The following is a 10,885-nucleotide window of genomic DNA, read 5'->3' as shown; positions in this document are numbered from 1 at the left end:
AAATCAACTTTAAACATATACTTTTCAAAAACCTATTTTCAGATATGCTGAGAAATTGTAAAAAATCACATTATAGACATTTCTAGGTAAGACTTTTGAGCTCTGAAACTTATAGACACAGGGGTTGTCTACACATGGGTGAAAGTGACATTCTGAAATTTTATGTAGTTTGATTACTAAAGTGTTAGTACTTTAGAGTGACACTCTTTTTCTCAAAGTCAGTGGCCTTCAAAATGAATATTGATGAGATAGGTGTCCTCACACCTGTAGTAGTTTGCATGCTGTCAATGGCCCATCAGTCTGGAATGTCACTGCACCCCACACCCATCACTTTGGAAAGGCAGTTTGAAACGCAAGAAAAGTAGCAACAATAAAATCCCTTTCACAGTTTATTGGTAGATGGAATGAAAAATGAAAAACTGTTACTATATAAATATAGAAAGCGATAAATATGATGCAGTGACTATTATTAACGCTCTGGGGACGAGGGCATCGTCGACCGCGTATCTTTCTTGTGTATTTCAGTTTATATCTCGCTGAAATCATTATGTAAAATCATGAAAACACTGACTAAATCCGTAATCTGTCTTCTTTTCAAAACTTCCATTGCCGGAAGTATTAAAGTTTTTAAAATTAGGTTAAATAGGCAAAAAAGCAAATTGTGTCACCCTTATTTGTTTTACTTGTATCGCGAGCGTTTAGGACTGCTCTCAGTGGAAGATCGCTATTCACGTTCTAAATACGCTGCGTTTGAATCGGCGACCACGTGATTGCAGGCACACAGGCTTAGCCCACTGAGCCATGAACGCAGGTATGAGCTTCGCTGCTGAAAGTGGCAACACTGGCGCAAAGCTTCAGCGGCAGAGACGTATCCGTGTGCTATATTGTAGCCGATCAGTGTAAACACTACCCAGACATGTGCTCTTGTTTATTTCGGTCACAATGGGCGTATTCACATATTTCTTTACCCAATACTAACTGTCGGATTATCATGTTATTATCATGCGAATAGCGCGATTTGCAAGTGGGTGGGCGATCAGAGCCGCTTCGAGACGCAGATGCTTAAGTCAGTCACTCTTGTTCTTTCAATTCGTATCATGAAGCTGTAAAAATATATTTAGTTTCTACCTATATATATTTGAAAAGTAGACCGTCCAAGGTTTCTGAGAGTATTTTTAAAATGTTATATGACAAAAACTCGCGGAGTTATTTAAACGGTTTTGCGAAATTTCTGTCAGATCCCGCCGGCGGGACCGCCGACCCCAGTGGGTTAACTCTTTCATTGTCGCCGCCTAGTGGTTCGGACGCATACGTCCGAATTTTCAATAACAGAAAAAAATGACGTTCAATAAAAGAAACAAATGTATCAAATCAACCAAAAACGGCTTGTTACACTACAAAAAACCTTTCAGATAATATCTGTAGAAAGTTGCGCAATTTTTGTGCCATGGTTTTTTTGTAACAAGTAAAAATAAAATGACCATGGTAGCCATCTTTAAACGAGTCGAGTGTCAGGAAGTAAAATATAAGTGTTAATAAAATGAAAACTAAGCACTTCAAACTATTTCTTTCACGGCCAATAATTCATAAACCGTCACAGTATTAAGACAAAACACGCATTTTTCCATAAATATGACTGTAATGCTCTCAAATAGCTTGCTCACTCATCGCGGAAAAATGTCAGTCGGCATTCTGTACATTCGTGCAATGTTTTTTATCTTCGGAGTTTTAGAAGAAAACCAATGAATAAAATGACAAAGTTACCCTCGTTTGAAAGCTTGATCTCTTATGTACATAAATCAATCACTGTAATCCTTCATTGTCAAGTATTTTTTCAGATATATGCTCTGCTTCCCTGCTAGCACATTATTTTTTACGCACTGAACCTTTGCCCATGGTTATGTTTCACCATAATAAACTTTTTACATGAACATCAAATTACAGTGTCATTTGCTTCATCCAATAGAGGTGTGTCTAAGGTTTGCAAAATGGTATGGGATGTGCTGATTGGGCATTGTTTTTCGCGCTGGGGACATGAATGCGCAACTTATTATCTGCAGGTGCAGTATTTGTGGGAGTGTCTCGAGTACGCATTACGCACGTAGTCTCCGTGAGTTTACCCAGTTATTTTCGGACAACAACTTTTTTGACTGAAGAAAAATGGCTCGGATGACTTTCACTGTTGAGAAAGCACAGAAGATGATTTTGAAGAGTGGTTCGGGGGAAGAAAGTGTCGCTTTTATCCATTGATTCGATGGAGGAGGACGCTTTTTTGCGCGGAGAGGATGCAACGCTCGACATAAGTACATTTATTTACAGTTTACATTTTACTCTTTTATTCTATAGATTTTTATAATTCCGTGATTCAGCAAATTACAATTAACATTTGCTTTGGTAACATTGTATTGTGTTACACTGGGAAAAGTTCCGCATTGCCTTTGTCAAGCTTTGAAGTGTTCAAAGTAATGCAGCGCTTTTGGCTTTCACTTGGGCAAAGTTACGCGGGGCTCTGTTTGGGCAAAGTTATGCGGGGCACTTGTCGGCCTTGTTTGAGCAAAGTTATGTACAGTACTTGTCGGCTTTGTTTGGGCAACATTATGTACGGTACTTGTCGGCTTTGTTTGGGCAAAGTTATGCGGGGCACTTGTCGGCTTTGTTTGGGCAAAGTTATGCGGGGCACTTGTCAGGCTTTGTTTGGGCACAGTTATGTGGGGCACTTGTCGGGCTTTGTTTGGGCACAGTTATGCGGGGCACTTGTCGGGCTTTGTTTGGGCACAGTTATGCAGGGTTAGGGTTAGAAACAAAATGTTTCTTATGACCCATAAGTGGTAATGCATTTAGAAAGAAAGACGCTATCCCAAAACACTGCTAGTTACACTGTGGCCAGTTTGGATAGGTTTTGGATAGGTTTTGGATAAGTTTGGCACAAGTCGTGTGAATAAAATATAGATTTTCCTACAAATGTGTGGTGATGATGTGTGACAAATTGTTACTTATGACCTATAAGTGGTAATGCATTTAGAAAGAAAGTTGCTACCCCAAAAAACACTGCTAGTTACACTATTGCCATTTTGGATAAGTTTCAGATTAGTTTAGGTTAGGTTTTGGATAGGAAAAGCTCCCAGTTGCACCATTTGCTCTTTCCTCCGTAAAACCTGTTGGGCTGCATCAAATGATATGAAATTGGCCACACATGTAGAAAACAAGTTTGGGAACCAGATTTTCAAAATTGGACCTATTCCATCATGTAGTTTTTGAAATATTTACAAAAATCCAAGACACAAAGACAGGTTTTTGTATTTTTCCAGCTGTTTTTGTTATATTCGCATGTCCATAAATTATACACAGGTTATTCATTTCGTTATTGAACTTCCTACAATCAATTGTAAAGGGGTCAACTTTGATTTTAGGTATCAGGCATGTGTCTGTGACTTTTATATCTGAAGTTATAAGGTAATTATTCCAAAGAGGGAAGAAATGCCCCCCCATGCAAGGGGCCCCTGGTGCACTCCATAGAGTTAACAGCAGTATTTTATAGTCAATCCGAGACTTAACTGGTAACCAATGAAGGGAGGATAAGACTGGTGTGATGTGATCAAATTTTTTAGTGTTTGTGAGAACTCTGGCTGCCGCATTTTGTACCAGCTGAAGTTTATTTAAGAAACCAGACGGGCAACCAGAAAGGAGGGCATTACAGTAGTCTAGTCTGGTAGTTACGAAGGCATTGTTGGAGTCAGAGCCCCACCGGGTCCGTTGATGAGAAGAGATTCACAACAGAGTCGAGGAGTAGTTGCAAGTCACCAGTTTATTCTCTAACAGATTGCAATCTGGGAGCAACTATCCGTCATACAATCAGCATATACAAGAAGATGCTCAAATCCTCGGTGTGGTTCTGTCCCCTTTATTGGCCTTCTAGGGCGTCGCCCCCCCCCCCCTTCTCTGTACTTTTCCATCTACGTGACCACAACATATTTTGACTTTTGTTCCGATTAGTCAGTGTGTGCATGTTCTCCCCTTATTGTTAAGAAAAAAGTTAAAATACGTATCTGTTATATAAGAACATAAGAACTATACAAACGAGAGGAGGCCATTCGGCCCATCGAGCTCGCTTGGGGAGAACTTAACTAATAGCTCAGAGTTGTTAAAATCTTATCTAGCTCTGATTTAAAGGAACCCAAGGATTCAGCTTGCACTACGTTATCAGGAAGACTATTCCATACTCTGACTACACGCTGTGTAAAGAAGTGCTTCCTTAAATCCAGTTTGAAATGTTCTCCCGCTAATTTCCACCTATGGCCACGAGTTCTTGTATTTGAACTAATGCTGAAGTAACTATTCGGTTGAACAGCATCCAAACCTGTTAGAATCTTATAGACCTGGATCATGTCCCCCCTCAGTCTCCTTTGCTTGAGGCTGAACAGATTTAGCTCAAATAACCTTTCCTCGTATGACATTCCTCTAAGACCAGGAATCATTCTTGTGGCCCTACGCTGCACCTTTTCTAAGGCCGCTATGTCCTTTTTAAGATATGGTGACCAAACCTGTACACAATATTCTAGGTGAGGTCTCACCAAGGAATTGTATAATCTTAGCATTACCTCCCTTGACTTAAACTCCACACACCTGGAGATATACCCCAACATCCTATTGGCCTTTTTTATTGCTTCCCCGCACTGGCGAGAATGAGACATGGAAGCATCAACATACACACCAAGGTCTTTCTCATAATCAGCTACCTTTATTTCAGTAGGTCCCATAAAATACCTGTACTTTATATTTCTGCTCCCTACATGGAGTACCTTCCCAGGTAGCATTCCCACATGGGCCCCATATGGGCTTAATGTGGGCCAAAATATGGGGCCCATGTGGGTTGGCCCATATGGGCCCCATCAAAATCTGCACCCAAGAATCAAATGGGCCCCATGTGGGCCAGCCCAGAAAACCCAAATGGGTTCGGTATGGGTTATTGCTGGGCCCCACATGGGCCAATTACCTGGGCACAATGTGGGCACAATGTGGGCCAGCCCATATGGGCAAAGATGTGGGATTTATCTGTGGCCCATATGGGCAAATGATGTGGGATTTATCTGGGGCCCATATGGGCAAAGATGTGGGATTTATCTGGGGCCCATATGGGCAAAGATGTGGGATTTGTCTGGGGCCCATATGGGCAAAGATGTGGGATTTATCTGGGGCCCATATGGGCAAATGATGTGGGATTTATTTGGGGCCCATATGGGCAAAGATGTGGGATTTATCTGTGGCCCATATGGGCAAAGATGTGGGATTTATCTGGGGCCCATATGGGCAAAGATGTGGGATTTATCTGGGCCCCACATGGGCCACATCACCTGGGCACAATGTGGGCCAGCCCATATGGGCAAATGATGTGGGATTTATCTGGGCCCCACATGGGCCACATCACCTGGGCACAATGTGGGCCAGCCCATATGGGCAAGGATGTGGGATTTGTCTTAAACTGATAAGTTAAACTGTGGCTGAACCAAAAGTAAAGAAGCAGATAGGCCTAAAATCAGTTTTATGCAATATTTATTTAAGGAAAATCACACACTGACATCACAATTAAATAAAAAACCAGTTTACATTTATTTTACAAATTAAAAAAACCTCTTAGTCCACCAATTCCACTCTCCCCTGTTTGGAAGGGCCACTCTTCTGCTCTGCCTCTTGTCTGCGTCTCTTTTTGTAGAGGAATGAGGTAATGCTTCCTTTCACCTCATCTTTTGTAGCCTCTTTCGTTTTTGAATTTTTCCACACAGCACCTGGAAAAAAGTGAGGAATAATCTAATTAAATTTGTGCATTCCATTTGGCAGTAAGTGATATTTTATCTGTTTATCTAAAAATAATCAAATTACTATATCAGTCAATCCCAGAGTACAAGTTTAAAATCACCAACCTAACAATTACCAACCTAAAAATACAATAATATCTGCATTTTTATTGTACTGGGAGCAGCAGAGCATAAACAAATTTAAAACTGAAAAAAACTAATGTTAAATATATTACCACTTCTCAATTTATTTAAAACTTTGCCAGACTGCCAATTAATTTACCGCGATGTACGGAAATTTGAACCCTCCTTCCTCTTCCTCAGTCCCCCCCGTAATTTACGCCCATGCTTCTACGCATCTCTATGGTGTTTCTTTGCAAACAGGTTTCGGCTTTTAAAACACCCCTCCCCCAGGCCCGTTAAGGTGAAGGACGAGAGACGCTAAAGCAAGGCGCTGGGAAAATGCTTGATACATGCAATATGTCCATCATGTGCATTTAAAAAGGACGTTCTGAAATAATTATCAAAAAGGAACTAGATTACATTGGCAAATAACATTTGTTCTCCCGCTGAATTGAGTTATAATTTAATAATCATCATTTTACATGATGTTACGAAAAAATGGTTACAAATGTTTTAAACTGATCTGACTACAATATTGTACTTTATACTTTAACATCTATCACAGTATAGATTAGATGGCGTTTTAATACATATATACACACAAACACACACACACAATGGCGGTCATATACATTAAACAATGTTGTAAATTTAAAATAAAGCGCATACATGCTCAAAAAGCATTTGAGTTGGAAACTGTAGTTAAAAATATAAGAACGTTCAGATGCATGCAAATTGATATAACTCTCTGTTTATAATGTATTTTTCAATCAAACAATCAACTGTAAAATTACTTACCTAAAACGCACCGGGAAAGTTTTCAACTTCTGTGGAGTTTTTCGGGTGGACGTCCGGTGAAATAGCCGTTGGAATGTATCGCGCATGCGCAGTACAGCTCTAGCCCGCCAGGCCTTTTCAAAAGGTGCCTGTTTTCTGACTGATTGTTTGATGACTTGTTTGATGAATCTGTATGTATGTGGTCTTCAAGTATGTTATTTATAAAATGTATTCACTCCTATTTTATTATGATGTTTATAAAAAAAAATAAAAATATTGATTTAACATTAGATGTAATTATCAGCTAAAACACAGATCTTATCAAAAGCTATAGCCTATATTAAAATGCGCCCTGGGGGGGGGACGGGGGATGGGGGAGCAGTCACAATGACGTGTGACTGCACATTCACGGGGGAGCTGGGGGGGCAGAGACAATGACGTGTGAATGTGTCATCTCTGCTTGGCCACAATGAAAAGAGATATGTTTGAAGGGGTTAGGGTGAGGTTGTTTTCCTAACTTAAGAACACTGAACCAACGGTCAAGCATGGTGGTGGTAGTATCATGCTGTTTTGCTGACAGTACTGTACATTGCACAAAGAGGATGGAATAATGAAGCAGCACTAGGTAGATAGACTGGGATTTTTTTTGTCATAGTAGCAGATACAAAAAGAGGACCATAAAAGAAACAGAATAATAAGTATTTACTGTAACCCTCTGGATCAAGTCTGAGGCCTATCACCCACTTTCAAAGTCGTCTGACATGCCTTGACATTTTACAGTTTTCCTGAATTGCTAAAACACATTTCCTAAAATCTCCTCTCTTTTTCTCAAACCACTATAAGCACAAATCCTAAAATTCAAGCTGAACTCACAATACCTTACACTCGTCTTGCAAAATCAAACAATCTTCTGAAAACTATTATCTTTGCTCAAAAGCAAACACTGCTTTCAGATCACACATCAAGCCAGTCGGTTAAATAAACGCTAATGAACATGGTCATTACACACTACAGCAAAAAATTGAAAACACTATACAAGTCAAATATTTGTATATAAGTCAAAACTGTTGCTGGCATGTAAATTAGAAACTGCAAGACTATAGTAAAAAGAGTATGGTCGTCTACCAAAAATATTTGTATACTGTACATTTATGACTGCAAAAACAGAATAACTAATATATAACATTAATTGCTGTATTCAGTACTCCAAAAAAGTTACTGTAAAGGACAAAGCCAAAAAGTAAAGCACAGTACAGAACCATATGTTTATTTTTCATTTTCCACTCTGTCCACCTTTATTCTCCACAATCTTATCAGGACTAGGTATAAATAAATCAATTCCTGGTGTGAACTTTTCAAGATCGCATTCCGGAGCTCAACATTTGGGACGTTAATTCTCGTGTAATTCTGGGGGTTTCAAATTTCCACTCAGAAACTTAATTAAATATTAAGAATCAAGCAATTGTATGCGTGTTCAGAACAATTATAACAGCAGTAATTTTTTAGACAAAATCACGTGTTACCCATATTGCGTTCAGCCACATTTCACCCATATGGGTTTGCCCAGATCCTGCCCATATGGGGCCCATATCGTTCAGCCCACATTTCACCCATATGGGGTTGCCCAGATCCTGCCCATATGGGACCCATATCGTTCAGCCCACATTTAACCCATATGGGGTTGCCCAGATCCTGCCCATATGGGACCCATATCGTTCAGCCCACATTTAACCCATATGGGTTTGCCCAGATCCTGCCCATATGGGACCCATATCGTTCAGCCCACATTTCACCCATATGGGGTTGCCCAGATCCTGCCCATATGGGACCCATATCGTTCAGCCCACATTTCACCCATATGGGTTTGCCCAGATCCTGCCCATATGGGGCCCATATCGTTCAGCCCACATTTCACCCATATGGGGTTGCCCAGATCCTGCCCATATGGGACCCATATCGTTCAGCCCACATTTAACCCATATGGGGTTGCCCAGATCCTGCCCATATGGGACCCATATCGTTCAGCCCACATTTAACCCATATGGGTTTGCCCAGATCCTGCCCATATGGGACCCATATCGTTCAGCCCACATTTCACCCATATGGGGTTGCCCAGATCCTGCCCATATGGGACCCACATCGTTCAGCCCACATTTAACCCATATGGGGTTGCCCAGATCCTGCCCATAAGGGGCCCTTATCGTTCAGCCCACATTTCACCCATATGGGGTTGCCCAGATCCTGCCCATAAGGGGCCCATATCGTTCAGCCCACATTTCACCCATATGGGTTTGCCCAGATCCTGCCCATATGGGGCCCATATCGTTCAGCCCACATTTCACCCATATGGGTTTGCCCAGATCCTGCCCATATGGGGCCCATATCGTTCAGCCCCATATGGGTTTGCCCAGATTCTGCCCATATGGGCCCCACATGGGTAAAATGTGAGCTGGGCCAGCCCAGATGGCCCATGTCTTTCCCATATGGGCCCCATATGGGAATGCTACCTGGGTTACATTTGTCTATGTTAAATTTCATCTGCCAGGTATCGGCCCAGTCACTAATTAAATCAAGATCCCGCTGTAGCTGCTGAGCCGCTAGTTCAGTATCTGCTACACCACCCACCTTGGTGTCATCTGCAAATTTCACCAGTTTACTGTATATATTGGTGTCTATATCATTTATGTAAATTAGGAACAAAAGTGGTCCTAAAATTGAACCCTGCGGTACCCCACTATGAGCGCAGGCCCACTGTGACATTGAGCCTCTTATAACTACTCGCTGCTTCCTATCCATTAACCAGTTATCAATCCAGGTCGCTACAGTTCCTAAAATACCTGTCCTTTGAGTTTAAGTGAGAGCCTCTTGTGGGGAACAACATCAAAAGCCTTTTGGAAATCTAAGTAGATGACATCATAGGCCTTCTTATCATCAACTTCCTGAGTAGCTTCCTCAAAAAACTCCAACAGATTTGTTAAACAGGATCTACCTCTCCTAAATCCATGCTGGCTATCCCTCAAAATGTTATTTGAGTCCAGGTAATCTACCATTTTCTCTTTGATTATAGCCTCCATAACTTTACCAGTTAGACTGATTGGCCTATAGTTTGACAAATTCCCTATTAAACCACCTAGGTTGCAATTTCCTAGATTTATTCTTGCTGGAAACAGGTATGAAGTCCTCTTGCACTTGCAATAATGTGCTTTTAAAAAATTCCCATGCCTCTTCAACAGTTTTGTTATTTAACTCCATCCAGTTCACAGTTTCTAGTTTTAATCTCATACAATTGAAGTTAGCCTTCCTAACATTATATATTTTTGATTTGGACTTTGCTCTTCGGGCACTAAACTTAACCTCAAATTTAACCATGTTATGATCGCTACTGTCAAGTGGTTCTAAAACGTCTAATTTACCAATCCTGTCCTGGTTATTAGACAAAACAAGATCAAGAATGGCATCTCCCCTGGTAGGGGTGTTAACAAACTGAGTAAAAAAACAATCCTGTACTAATTCCACCATCTCAAATTCATTTTCAGAAGAGCCAGCAACAATGTCCCACTGCATCCCCGGTAGATTAAAATCACCCATAACTACCACATCATTTTTATTGCTCATAATCCTAATATCACTGTATAACAATCTGCTTTCCTCAGCAGCTACATTGGGTGCTCTGTAACAAACACCGACAATTAGGCTATTTGAGTTTGTAGCATCTAATTTTACCCATATAGCTTCCGTACTTTTACTTATATCAGTAAGCTCCCTTGCCTGCAAGTTTTCCTTTACATATACTGCAACACCACCTCCCTTCTTACCTATACGGTCTTTACGGAACAATGTGTAACCATCCATATTATATTCTTGTCCATCCTTATCACTCAACCACGTTTCAGTTATTGCTATAATATCATAAGAGTCTGATGAGATAAGAGCCTCTAAATCATGAATTTTATTCCTAATACTCCTGGCGTTTAAATACAGACAACAAAGGGTATGCCTATTACAGTGCCTACTTATAATATGATTTTTTGGGGCTTTCCGTTTCCCCCCAGTTACATACTTAACTAACCTCCCTGCCCCCCCAGTCCCTAGTTTAAACATTCCTCAACTACTCTACAAATACGCCTTCCCAGTACACTGGTTCCCCTCCGGTTCAGATGCAACCCATCCGGCTTGAACAGGTCCCACCTGTT

The 10,885-nt window shown here is 40.8% G+C and overlaps 1 long non-coding RNA gene across 1 annotated transcript; it reads right to left on the bottom strand.

Annotated features, from left to right (window-relative positions):
* Window positions 1-5,533: 5,533 nt before the first annotated feature.
* Window positions 5,534-6,905, bottom strand: LOC140592506 (uncharacterized). The gene is made up of 2 exons (XR_011992812.1): window positions 6,714-6,905; window positions 5,534-5,783 (listed from the first exon to the last, which is right to left on the bottom strand). It is a non-coding gene; the product is annotated as an uncharacterized lncRNA (long non-coding RNA).
* Between the last annotated feature and the right edge of the window lie 3,980 nt (window positions 6,906-10,885).

This window comes from Paramormyrops kingsleyae, chromosome 9, assembly GCF_048594095.1.
Source record: "Paramormyrops kingsleyae isolate MSU_618 chromosome 9, PKINGS_0.4, whole genome shotgun sequence".
Lineage (NCBI taxonomy): Eukaryota > Metazoa > Chordata > Actinopteri > Osteoglossiformes > Mormyridae > Paramormyrops > Paramormyrops kingsleyae.
Note: the sequence above shows the minus strand (reverse complement) of the source record. Positions and strands in the feature narration are given on the sequence as shown.